Here is a 13,083-nt window from a genome sequence, read left to right as displayed (position 1 = left end):
GGGATGCTGACTTCCACTGCCTGTGTCGTTGGTAGGAAGTCCAGGTGACAAAGGCTCCTTCTGCCTGGGTAACACTTCTGTGGTTCCATGGTTATGACTGGAGGGGGAAAAAAAAAAAAAAAAAAAAAAAAAGTAAAGTAAAGCACGCAACCCTGAAAAATTTGCTACTCTGTTGTTCTTGTCAGCACGACAACTCAGATGAGGGTTACGTGTCCTGCACCGGACTGAAAATGCATCCAAGCCCATATTGCACACAGCTTCATCTCAGGGCCAAGAAGAAACAGTGCAAAGATGTTCAGAAGATTCTCGGTGCAGATGAAGGTGCAGGGTGCGTACGTATTCTCTTCAGTTCTCTTCAATAATAAATATTGATTCATAATCCAAAGATAACTTATCAAGAAGTAGCATGAAAGGTCGATGAAAAGGAAATTACACGACAAACTATTTTCATTTAAGAAATCCCTGCTAAACCTCTCCCCATCAAAAAGGGAGCATCCTGGGCACTGTTAGCAGCAGTTCGGAGAACATCCTGCACCACAAGATGCGACACAGTCTTTTCTTCTTTATGAACAAGCCCCTCATTTCTCTACTCAGCATCAGATTCCCTCAAGTTCAAACACGAGGATCAGAACAGCCGCTCAGTCCTGCTGAGAGGAACCCACGGCTGGGATGTCCCCGCGTCCCGTTCCACGCTATTTCCAGCATCGCTGGGGAAAGGAGGAGCGACTGCCATCACCTACCCAGGCTTCTGCGAGGCCTTCCGTACGGTCACACATCACAGGGAGAAGCATGGCCGAGAGCTCTCGTGCCACAAAGCTCGGGGCTGCAGAAATCAAGGTTGCCCCCAAGATGCTGTGTGTAACAACAGGACTTACTGCACGTGAGACATGAAAGACAAGGCTAAGGTGAAAAAGCCTCCACTCCCCATGGATGTGGCTGTCTGCACAGACAACAGCTGCCTGCTGTCCAGCAGCCGGATGCTCACCCATCAAAGCACTCGCCCAGCAGATGCCTTTCACAGAATCATAGAATTAGCAAGCTTGCAAAAGATCTCCAAGATCATCCAGTCCAACCGTCCACCTACCACCAATATTCCCCACTAAGCCACGTCCCTCACTGCCACATCTAACGTTTCTTGAACACCTGCAGGGACAGTAACTCCATCACCTCCCTGGGCACTCCTTGGAGAAGCGTTTCTTAACATCCAGCCTCAATCTCCCCCTGTGCAACTTGAGGCCGTTCCCCCCAGTCCTATCGCTACTTACATGGGAGAAGAGGACGACCCCCACCTCGACATAATCTCTCTTCAGCTCACTGTAGAGAGGGATGAGGTCTGCCCTGAGCCTCCTCTTCTCCAGGCTAAATAATCCCAGTTCTCTCAGCCAGCTGCTGACACACAGCGGAAGACAACCAACCTGCAGAAGCAGCTCCATTGGGGTTGGTCCAGATGTTTGTGTGCTCCCTTCCATGGCTCAGGCCAGGCTTGCTGAGCTGCTCCTCCTTTGCGCAGGGGGAGAGCGGTGCAGATGGTATGTGCTGGCTATGCACAGCATGCCTTTCACTTGATTTTCCTCTCTCCATCTTCCATTAGCAAACAGCATTTCAAATCTTTCCTCGTGAAAAAATCACCTATGTAAAAAAGAATTGGCAATCTTGCTTTTGAAGTTTCCTCATTTGTACAACTTGATGGTTTAAAGCAGAAGCTCACCTAGCAGTGACCTACCTTAGACAATCCCAACCTGCAGGGAAAAGTCATTCTTCTGGGTGCAGAGTCTGCAGACACATTTCCAGGTCCAAGTGTCAGCCCACTTCTCAGCACAGCTTTACCAACCACAGAAATCCAGTTTACGCCTGCCGTGCTTTTCTCCCTTCTGAAACACTGCATCGCTGCAAGAAGCAAAGATTAAAATTACAGAACCACAGAATTGGGGTTGCAGGGGACCCCCAGTGATCATTGAGTCTCAAGTCCCTGCAAAACGGGCTCCCTACAGCAGGCTGCGCTGGTGGGCATCCAGGCGGTTCTGGAATATCTCCAGACAAGGAGAAGCCACAGCCTCCCTGGGCAGCCTGTTCCAGCGCTCCATCATCCTCGCCGTGAAGAAGATCCTTTGCATTTTGATGCAGAACTTCCTGTGCTCCAGTTTGTGGCCATTTCCCCTTCTCCTGTCCCCACAGATCGCTGACAAGAGGTTGGCCATGTCCTTTGGACTCCCACACTTAACAAATACGTAAGCATTAATCAGATCTGCTCTCAGTCTTCTTTCCTCAAGGCTGAACAGACCCAGGTTCCCCAGCCATTCCATACTGAGGAGATGCTCCAGGCCCTTTATCACCTTCCTGGCCTTCTGTTGGACTCTCTCCAGGAGATCCCTGTTATTTCTGTACCAGGAAGGGAGCCCAGAACTGGATGCAGTACTGCAGGTGAGGCCTGACCAGGGCAGAGCAGAGAGGGGGGGATCACCTCCCTTGCTCTGCTGGCCACGCTCCTTTTAAAGCACCCCAGGATGCCATTGGTCTTCTTGGCCAGCAGGACACACTGCCGGCTCACAGCCAATCTGTTGTCCACCAGCATCCCCAGGTCCTTCTCTGCAGAGCTCCTCTCCAGCCGGTCACATCCTAAGCTTACTGATATTTGCAGTTATTCCTTCCCAGGTGCAAGACTCTACACTTGCTTTTGTTCCACCTCACCTGGTATGTTTCTGCCCAGCTCTCCATCCTGTCCAGATCTTTCTGAATGGCAGCACAGCCTTTTGGCGTGCCAACCACTTCTCTCCCAGCTTTGTCTCATCAGTGCACTTACTAAGGGTGAACATATCCCCTCATCAAGGTCATTGACAAAGATATTGAACAAGACCTTGTGAGAAACACTCAAAGTCACCAATTTCAGCTTAGGCAAGGATCTTAGTGATAGCAGCAAAGTTTATTCATTATTGCAGTAACAGGCACATGCTCCCTGTTAATAAGGGAAAAATTGCACATCGATCAGAGAAATTCATCCTGTTCTGTACTCTGAACCCAACGCAGGCAATACTCTCCTGGCACTCACTGGTTGAGCGTCTAGGCTCACAATCTCCCCGACACTGTTGCTATGATGTAGTTCCATATAAGGTCCATTACCAACCTGCTCTTTTTGGTATGTTTTGTACTTCTCCATGGAGATACGAGGGCCATATTTCCAAGAGTGAGCACATTTGTTCTGTCCTGTGCCGAGCTCCCTCTCTCTCTCCACCCTGCATATTTGCCTTATTTTGTGCCTGGCTCAATTCCACCCCAATCAGAACACCCCGAATCTTTAACTTTTTAACTCTGCTCAGCAACTTTCTTAGTAGAAGGCAAACGGCTCTTTCACAAGAGGGCTGTAAGTTCAGTAAAGCCAGTACTACATACAGAAAATACTCAAAGCTTCTACAGCAACAACACAATCTCCCCTTCACAACCAGACCCAGCACCAACCCCCGGGAGCACCGCCGCTCACAGCTCTCCAGCCGCACTCTGTGCTGCCCATCACCACCACTGAGCTCAGCCAGTAAACCAGTTCTCAGCCCACCTCATCATCCACTCATCTATCCCACACTTTCTCAGCTTCATTACCAGGATGTCACAGGAGACTGTAACAAAACATTGCTGAAGTCAAGGTAGACGACACCCACTGCAGTACCTGAAATGGTCCATTCCATCCCACTCAGGCTGAAGCCTTGATTCCTTCCAGGTGCATATTAGGACCAGCCTCCAACACGGGATGAGTGCACTGGAAATTCCAGAGGTGGAGTTTGAGCCAACAGTCCACATTCCTTAAGGGGTAACAGAGCAGCAGACAACCTGAGTACACAGTTCTGGAGAAACTTATCCTTGGTTTCAAGAGCGGGCATCTCACCATTCCCAAGTACGGCCACCCAAACAGCACTTCGTACGGTGATACTCCTAAGCCTTTTCTGTGAGTGGTTCGTGTTCTGACAAGGGCTACAGGTAAACACTTTGTCCATGGTAATTTGGTCACTGAAACCAATTTTCACAAGTGCTTCTTCAGCATCTGATTGATTCATTCTACTTTCCCTGAAGAAGGAGGGTGCCATGGAGTATGGAGCTCCCACTTTATTTCTGAAGTTCTCATCAGCTCCTGTAGGACCTGTGAAGAAAAGAGGCTTCCCTTATCTGAGTCCATATTCTGCACAATCCCACATCTAGAGATTGTGTCAGAATGTAGAGTCCTCAGTGCAGAAGAGACATGGACCTGTTGGATCACATCAGAGGATGGCCACAAAAAAAAAAAAAAAAAAAAAAAAACAGAACCAAGGGATCAAACAGCTCTCCTCCAAGGACAGGCTGAGAGCTGGGGCTGTTCAGCCCGGAGAAGTGAAGGCTCCAAGGCGACCTGGTAACAGCCTTTCAATATCTAAAGGGGAGCAAAAGGAAAGAACAAGGGAAAAATTAGGTTAGATATGAGGAAAATATCTTCTATAGTAAGGGTGGTGAGGCAGTGGAACAGGTTGCCCAGAGATGTGCTGGATGCCCTGTCCCTTCCAAGGTGAGGTTGGATCGGGCTCCGATCTAGCTGTGAACATCCCTGTTCCCTGTGGGGAGTCGGACTAGATCATCACAAATGGTCCCTTCCGACTCTAAGGAGTCTATGGTGTGACAGCCAATGCCATGAGGAACGGCGACACAAAGGACGTCGATGGCCTGGTGAGCAATCAGGGCAGGCAGGGAAGCCTGAGTGCTCAACAGCTCTGGAGACACTCAGCAAGCAGTCCAACCAGGAAGATCCACATCAGCACAGAGCCTGTCCATGGCAGTCCCAGTATTCAGCAGACCAGAGGCCTTGCTTCATCACACTGCTGGATCCTGTAGCTGCAGAGCTAGCTATTTAACGGGAGTCAGGGGGTGGAAGGAAGGGGGGCACTGGGTATCATACAGATTAGGAAACTAAGACCTAACCCTAACCCTAACCCTGACAGTTGGGATGGAGATCTGGGCTGATCCTGACAAAGTGGTCCAGAAGAGGGAAATCTTTCCTCTAAATACATTTCCTATAAATACAAAGCAAGATCTGCAAGAAACAGAAAAAAACATAGGACCCCAGGGTGGTCAGCCACAGCATGCTCTGAGCTCCATGCCCTGGCATCTGTTACAAATTCATAAGGGAGATCGAGGAGAGAAGCAGACAAAACAGGAACAGAACACTTGTGTTCAGTGTGCTCGAGTAGTGGAGCCTGCATTGCACTAAGTGAGGATGAAGAAAAGGGCCTCTGGGGCCCAGAGATTTTCTTAAGCTCAGGTCCCAGCCTGATGGATGCACCACACTCTATCACCAGTCACATCGCTTACTGCGCTGGAAGAACAGAGCCCAGGGAGCCCCTTGTGACCCCCACTCCATCTGTAAGAGAGCTTCCAACAGCCATCACAAAACCCACCTGCATACAAGTGATGCATGAACAGGGGGCTCATGAGGGGCTCCATTGCCTGCTCCAAAGATTTCACAGAGCTTAAACCACTAACTGGAGGAGCCCCAGAAACCCTTAAATCCCATCGAGCTGCAAAACAGAACGAGATTCAAAGAGACACAAAATGTAATTTAAATACGTGCCCTTAAACAACACTCAGCACGGGTGGAATTAATACGTAGCACAGGAGACAAGAGGGGACATGGGGAGAAGACACAGGGAGGACACAAAGACACAGGTGGATGCAAGGACACAGTGGAAGGGGACACAGAGGGTACATGTCATTAAATGGGTTGGGACAATGTGGTAGCAGACAAACCAAGTTTGGAGCCTCAGGTTGGAGATTATGCAGTAAGAATCACCAAAGAGGGAACAGAGACTTCCTGAGAAATACTGAGTTCAAAAAGAGCTGCAAAGAAGATCTGGAGAACACAGAATCCCTTTATGGAAAAGAGCATCAGCTCCAGACATTTCCAGAGTTGCAATGCACAGCCAACCAGCGTTACCTCAGGTCTGATTGGTGCTTTCCAGAAATGAGATAAGAGCAAAAGAAAGGAACAAACATCAGTCCCTGCCTTACCAGTTCAGAGAAAGGGAGATACCCCCTTCACTTCCCCCAGAAAACAATTGAAGGGCACCATAAAGACAGGCAAAGCAGATAGAGCTGCTATAAACCAGCTTAGGATCCCCGCAGAAAGGAAAAGATCAAAACCCTACAATAAAGAACGAATTGCTTACCTCCTTCCAAGAACCAGAGCCCCCCAACAACCCCTGGGAGGGGGTCACTGGGAAGAGACACTGCCTGTGGGGCTGCCAGCTTTCAGATGAGGTGAGGGAGGGCTGGAGCCAGGCTCAGCCCCATCTTCTCCCACAGCTGCATTGCTTCCACCTGTGCTTGCAGGGCTGCACCCCTCGCCAGGTGCTCCATCACTGCTTCAGGCTGTGATATCAAAGTTCCCATAAAGGCATGAAGAAAAAAAAACCAACACCAGCAGCCAATTGGGTCTGCCTGTCTGGCAAGGGGAGCTTTACTGATGGGCAAGCTAGGATGGCCCACGTATTTTGATTCCAGTCTGTCCCCAATGGCCATTGGTGACATTTCTAATAGATAGGGGAGCACAGGCTTCAATACTGATACAGTGAGGTGCTGAGAAGCTGCACGTGCAGCACAAGGGCTGAGATGAGCGGCGTCAATGGAGCGAGTGCTGGCTGCCCAGCTGCCGGGCTCAGCTTACGGCTCCCCAGGGTGAAATGCGCGTCATCTCCTCACACAGCAATTAAAGGCCACTGTGACGTTATTGGAGGGTTTGGTGTCCTCAGTGGGTGAACCTGGCACCTGCCTTTATGGCAGCATGTGGCCTTTGGGCTCCAACAGCAACACAAACCCCACAGAAACAGGGAGGCTGCAGTGCATCCTTCGTGCAGCCCTGCGCTCCTCGAGCCAGAGATCGCTGACGTGCTGCAGTGCCCCATTGCTGCTGCGGCTCAACGCGGGATTGCTGAAGTCGCTGCAGATGGAGAGAAAAGACAGATCATCTCCAGAAAGCACTGCCCGTACAACTTGCCCACGTGCGTGGGGCACGAGCCCCATTTTGGGGGCAATGACCCCCACTTGCAGGGCACTATTTCCCCCCCCCCCACAATGTCACAGCTGTGCACCGAGGGCACCATCACCCCACTGCGCATGGCCATCAACTCGTCCCAGGACTCCACGCATCCCACAGGCATCCCTGTCCCCGTCCTCAACCCCACAGTGACATCAGCAAGGAGCAAAGTGGGGCAGAGGACATGGGGGGACTTGAGGGGACATGAGAGGGCATGTGGGGACACAGGGATGTGTGAGGACATGGGGGAACATGGATTTGATGTGTGGGGTCAGAACTACAGAGGTGAGATGAGGTGACATGTAGATGTGACACAGGGAGGTGGCAGGCCGTGCCAGGAGGTGCCGGTGCCATTTGAGCAGCACTGCGGGGCAGATGAGCAGCACCAGCCCAACCTGGGGGCAATGGTGATGCTCCAGGATGAGGAGCTGATATTGGTCTTCCAGCAGGTAGGAGTTTGTTATCCATACTGTACTTCTTTGGCTGTTTTAAAATCAGTGATTGTATGTGGTCTGATCCCATGTCTTTGAAAAGTGTAGTTTAAGGATCGTCAGCTGAGAAGATCAGCAGAACATGGGGCCATTGCAGGGAGAAGGCATGGGGAAGGAAGTGAGGAAAGCAAGGAGAAATCCTGAAAAAGGAATGGGCAAAGAAAGGAGGTAAGACATAGGGGAATGAAGGGGAATGGACAGAATAGCTGTAGAGCAGCCTAAAAAGCAGCAAGAAGCTCTGGGAGGACTGTCAAGTGCCAGATTCTGTATCGGGTGTGTATCTGTGTGCATATGTTGCCATTACCTGCTTGGGTCAGGGTTCTTGTCAGTTCTGAGCTCCTGCAGTGGGAAGAGCTCGAGCAACTGGTGCAGTCGCTGCAGACCTGTGGGATGGGGGAGTGTTTGATAAGGACAGCCCTGCAGCCCTCAGCTGGACAAATTTGCTCTGTGTGCCCAGACTGGGAGCTGTACAGTGCCCGGCTGCACTGCTCCAGCTCAGAGCCCGCTGCCTGCAGCTGCATCTTTGCTTCCTTCCCTCCTGCCCAGAGCCTTGAGGGTGCTCCCACAGTCTCCTGCCCACCCCCAGAATGTCAGAGAAGACAGCTGGCAGCGAGCTGCAGGAATCCCAGCACCCTGTTTTCCTTCTGCCTGCAGCTCTCTCCTCCTCTGCCACACAGGGCTCCAGCCTGCAAAATGCGAATGGCCAGGGGGAAAGGGAGTGCTGGCAGGACCGACTGCTGCAGCTGGCCGGGGAGGGTCTGCGTACCCCGTGCCCTTCAGGGCGATCTGTCCAGCTGCAGGAAGACCAGGGTAGGGCAGCTGAGAAGCTGCCCCCATCAGAGGGGGGAACAAGCTGTCCTTCCACAGAGACATTCCTCTCACAGCCAGATGCACCCACACAACTCTCAGGCCATCTTGCCAATGGCAGCTGTGACACATCAATTCTTTGTAGGCAGGTGAATTAATTTTTTCCATCTGTAAACTTAGGGGGAGAACTGCAGTTTTTGTTAATCTTTGTAGGAACACTGTCATGGTCCACACAGAACTCAAAGCTGCAGCTTTGTGCTAGATCTGGCTGCTTAGACTTGCTAGAACCGAAAACTTCCCATTTTATGGCATGAAAAGAACAAAAAGCCAAAAATGAAACCCGCAGTGAAAGAAAGGCTTTTGAAGAAAAATACGTGGAAGTATAAACAAGACAGAGGCTGAGCAAACATTAACACGGCCCAGCGCTTTCTGCCAATGGGCTCTAATTCCGTTATCATTAAATTTGCTGGGCAGTTGCATTTTGGTATTCGAACATTTAGAAACAATGCAACAGACGCTGGCAAAAAGAAAAAAGAAAAAAAAAAACAACTCCTTTTTTACAGCTATTTATATGCACTTGGCACAGCTCTCCTGGGTTTGGAGCAGTTTCCCTCTTTCTTCTTCGTCTTTCCCCCCACAACCCCTCCACTTCGAACTTCGTGTTCCTCTCCCGTCCTCACAGCACACACACCGGATCGCCAGGCACTGCGCCGCCGCTCCCCCAGTCCCGTCGGAAAAGTTCTTTCCGCGGTCTCTGCTGCCACCTCGTGGCCAATGCGCGGAACTGCCGCTGTCTGCCGCCGAGTCCTGCCAGCAGCACAACGCATGTGCGTACAAATGCGGAAGTGGCGTTTTAACCGCTCTGCCCAGCTAATCCGCCACTCTCTATGGTGATCAGTCCTCCAGCTAATAGCGAACATGCGCCCATCAACTTAACAATAGCAATTTTTTCGAAACACCACTACAGATACGGGCAAGCAGCTGATTCTCGGACCGCCGGCTCAGCAATCTTCTCCCCCTTCCAATCCAGGATGCCCCTCATTTATTTCCGCCGTTTTATGCCCAAACCCACCAAGGAACAGAGCGGTTGGGCTCACAGCTGCTCCACAGCGCCTCGTGCCACGCAATTTGCTCGCCACCCCGGTGAATTAGCGAACGCCCCTTCCAGCCCCAGCCCCGCACCGTCCCCCAGCTGCGTAAAAGCCCTCGCAGCGACAGCGAAACGTGAGCAGCTCGGGGATTCGCTGTTGCGGTACTGGCGTGCAGCAGCACCGACTCCACAGCAACCCGGGACCAGAAGTCTCAGGAAAGCAATACTCATGCGCGAATCAGGGCACTGCTTCACTCCAGCGCCAGTCCCGGCACAGAACTGCGCATGTGCCGGTATCGGCTCGGCTCTACGCGCGCGCCACACTCGGCACCGCACTGCGCAAGCGCTGCTGGCGGCATCACGCTGCAGACGTGCAAGTAAGCTGCTCCCAGCTGTGCCCGTAGAGCTGCAGCCCTCGGCAGGTGCTCAGTCACTGCTTCAGGTCGTGACCTCACAGCTCCCATACAGCCGTGAGGCAAAAAAAAAAAGTGAAATGAATGTCTGCCAAGGGTGGTTTATCAATGGATGAGCTGCGATGGCCCATGTGTGTGGATCGCAGTCTGCCCTCAAAGACATTTCTAGCAGATAGGGAAGCAGACATTTTAGTACTGACACATACCCCTGGGCCCCTAGGAACCTGCAGTGTATTCCAGTCTACCCCATCAGATACCTGGAGCCCCCCTGGGTTCTGCAGCGCATCTGTGGGTCAACCCCTGTACTCAAAGTCACACAAGTGCCCCTCAGTGAGAAACACTCAGCTCCAACCACCATTGTGGGCCCATCAGGACCACACGTAGCAAAAGAGTCACCCCTTCCAAGACCCCCAGTGTGTGCATGTTTAAGCCTGGAGGACTTCTACCATAGCAATGAGGGGCACAGAGCAGAGACAGCAGAGTGATGTGCTGCACAACTGCAGTTGCAGTGGTGTGCATGACAGTGCCCTCTATGGGCCCCTGGGTCCCTGTGCCCCCCACAGACCCCACAGCTTGGTCGCAACAGCCCTCCACGGGGCCCAAGATTCTCTGTGAACCCAAATACCTTCCATGGTGCCCTGCATACCTTGCATCCCCTTTTGGACCCCCATGGTCCTCCACAATCCTCTATAGACCCCCACGTCCCTCATTTCCCCTACTGACTCCCATGTCCCCTATGATCCCGTGCTCCACTATGGTCCCTGTGCCATTTTGTGCTCACTGAGGTTCCCCACAGACCCCAAAGTCTCATACAGACACAACAATGGTCCCCCACAGTCCCCACAGACTCCCATGGTTCCCTACAGACAAGTCCCGCCGATCCCTGTGCCCCACTTTTGTGGCCCCCTTAGCACCCCACAGCACCCACCCTACATCCCCTTCTGCTGTGGGGTGGAAGGAAGTGGTGGCCCCAAGGTGTGGCCCTCGTCACAGTGGTCCTCATGGGCACGGTGCTAGGGGGGTGAGGGGAGTTGCAGCATGGAGGTTGTGGGGGAGACATGGAGACACTGGAGTAGTTCTTGGGATGAATGAGGTGCTGTGGGGCACTGTGGGGTGCTATAAGGCTGTCACTGCCCCACGATGACCCCACTGTACCCCCCAAGTGTTGTCCTCCCCATGGGGATCTTCAACATTCATTCAACCCCACGTCATGTCCTGGAGCTCAGTGGGACCCACAGCTTTGGGCATGGGTGCTGGCACTGCTGGAGGCACTGTACAGATCTCCTGCCCCATTTGTGATCCTGAATCCCTGGGGCTATGGGTCAGCCCCACATGTGTGTGTTCCCCCAGCATGGTGGTGGGGGCCCCAGATGTGGAGCGGTTGTATGGCTGTGAGGTGGAGAGCAGGGAGCCCACAGAGGTGGAGTTGTGGGGTGAGTGGGAATAGGGGGTTGGGTGGGGTTGGCCAGGAGAACAGCACTGTGCTGACCCACAGAGAACTGCACTGCTGCCATGGCTTTGGCCCATGATGGCAACGCCACCATTGTGAGTAGGGCCATGGGGCAGCCATGGGCTTTGCCCCATATCTCAGGTTGTGTGGTCCCAGGTTGATGTGGGAATACAACCACAACATCCATATCAGTGGGGTCTGTGCCATGCTGGGCCCTGACCTGCAGCTGCAGGAAATGTTGGAGCCTGGACACCAGAAGATGAAGGGATGAAGCCCATTTAAGGGCTGGCACAGGGGGCTTTCGCTGTGGGTCTCTTCCTACCTAAGGCCTTCTAATGTGGAGCTTATTGGTTTCCTTCGTGTCTGTGCTCATGAATGGTGTACTGGAACTGACCTCCCACGTGGTCAGATGAGCCAAGTTGGCAAGACATGGCTCATGGTTGGCGAGTTGTGCCCAAGTCAAAGAGTTGACTCTTCTCAGCTTTGAGACATGTCTTCCAGGTGCACACTGTGCTGACGTCTAGAGCTCAAGCCCTAACTGCGGATCCAGATACTGACACAGAAGGAATGGTTTAGATACATGTTAGCCTTGATTGGAAAGGTAGTGCCAAGGGCTGCACACACTTGTAACAGTTCTGAGCGTAAGGAAGCAGCATCTGCTGCTGAGCATTTGCTGGGTGAGCATCACCCTCCTGAAGAGCAGGCAGCTGTTGTCTTTGCAGACAGCCACATGCACAGGGACTGGAGGCTTTTTCAGCCTTTCAGCTCTTGGCTGTTGCTGTGAGAGTGGAGGCTCTTGCCCTGAGAGAATTACCAGCGCAAGGGATACTGTGTGTTTCTTTTTGGCACTGAGATGAAGCTGTGTGGAACATCAGCTTGGATGACTTTTCAATCAGGTGCAGGGACCTGCAATGCTCATCTTAGATGTTGTGCTGACAAGAACAGCAGAGAGGTAAATGTTATAGAGTTGCATGCTGCTTTTTTTTTTTCAGTCATAACCATGGAACCACAGAAGCGTTACCCAGACAAAATGAGCCTTTTTGTTTCTACAAATGACAGAGGAAGTGGAAGTCAGCATCCCAAGCATCCGTCAGAGCCCTGCACAGGACTGGTGAGAGTTACCTGGCGCCGTCCTTTGGCAATCTCAGGTCTCTCTGTAAGCTCCCAAGCTGTGTCGTAACTCCTCCCGTGGTGCTGACTCAGCTCTCCCAGTTTTTTGTGTGGGAGAGCTGGAGTTGAACTCCTTCCTGCTTCCTGCCTCTGTCCTCCCTGCTTTGCCCATGGCCTGATAGGATTTTATTCCTCGCACCCAGATTGGCACATGTGGATAAGTTAATGTACATTTATTTTCTGCTTGTGGTGTCAGGCTGAGGAACAGTTCACAGCTGAGCTTGTGGTCAGTGAGACGCACGACAGCTGGAGATGCACTTCTGTGTGTCACTAAAACACAAGCTTCACGGCTGCCACGAGCAAAGAAACAGAGTTGTGTGTTCTACTTCTCTGTTTGGCTGAGAGGTGAGAGCAGGGCAAGGAGGCTGATTTTGACTTTCAAAATACTGTGCTGTCTGCTTCTGGCGTTCAAAATCACAGAATCACAGAATCACCCGGGTTGGAAGGGACCCCAAGGATCATGTAGTTCCAACCCCCCTGCCTAGCAGGGCCACCAAACATACACATTCAGATCAGGTTGCCCAGGACCCCGTCCAACCTGGCCTTAAACACGTCCAAGGACGGGGCATCCACAACCTCCCTGGGCAGCCCGTTCCAGGGCCTAACCACTCTCCTAG

The 13,083-nt window shown here is 52.1% G+C and overlaps 1 long non-coding RNA gene across 1 annotated transcript; it reads right to left on the bottom strand.

Moving 5' to 3' along the window:
- Nucleotides 1-1,540: 1,540 nt before the first annotated feature.
- On the bottom strand, nucleotides 1,541-4,199 carry LOC125687270 (uncharacterized). Its single transcript, XR_007374040.1, has 3 exons — nucleotides 3,659-4,199; nucleotides 1,724-1,887; nucleotides 1,541-1,629 (listed from the first exon to the last, which is right to left on the bottom strand). It is a non-coding gene; the product is annotated as an uncharacterized LOC125687270 (long non-coding RNA).
- Between the last annotated feature and the right edge of the window lie 8,884 nt (nucleotides 4,200-13,083).

Source organism: Lagopus muta, chromosome Z (genome assembly GCF_023343835.1).
Source record: "Lagopus muta isolate bLagMut1 chromosome Z, bLagMut1 primary, whole genome shotgun sequence".
Taxonomy (NCBI): Eukaryota; Metazoa; Chordata; class Aves; order Galliformes; family Phasianidae; genus Lagopus; species Lagopus muta.
The sequence above is the reverse complement of the archived record's forward strand: the minus strand, read 5'-3'. Positions and strand labels throughout refer to the sequence as shown.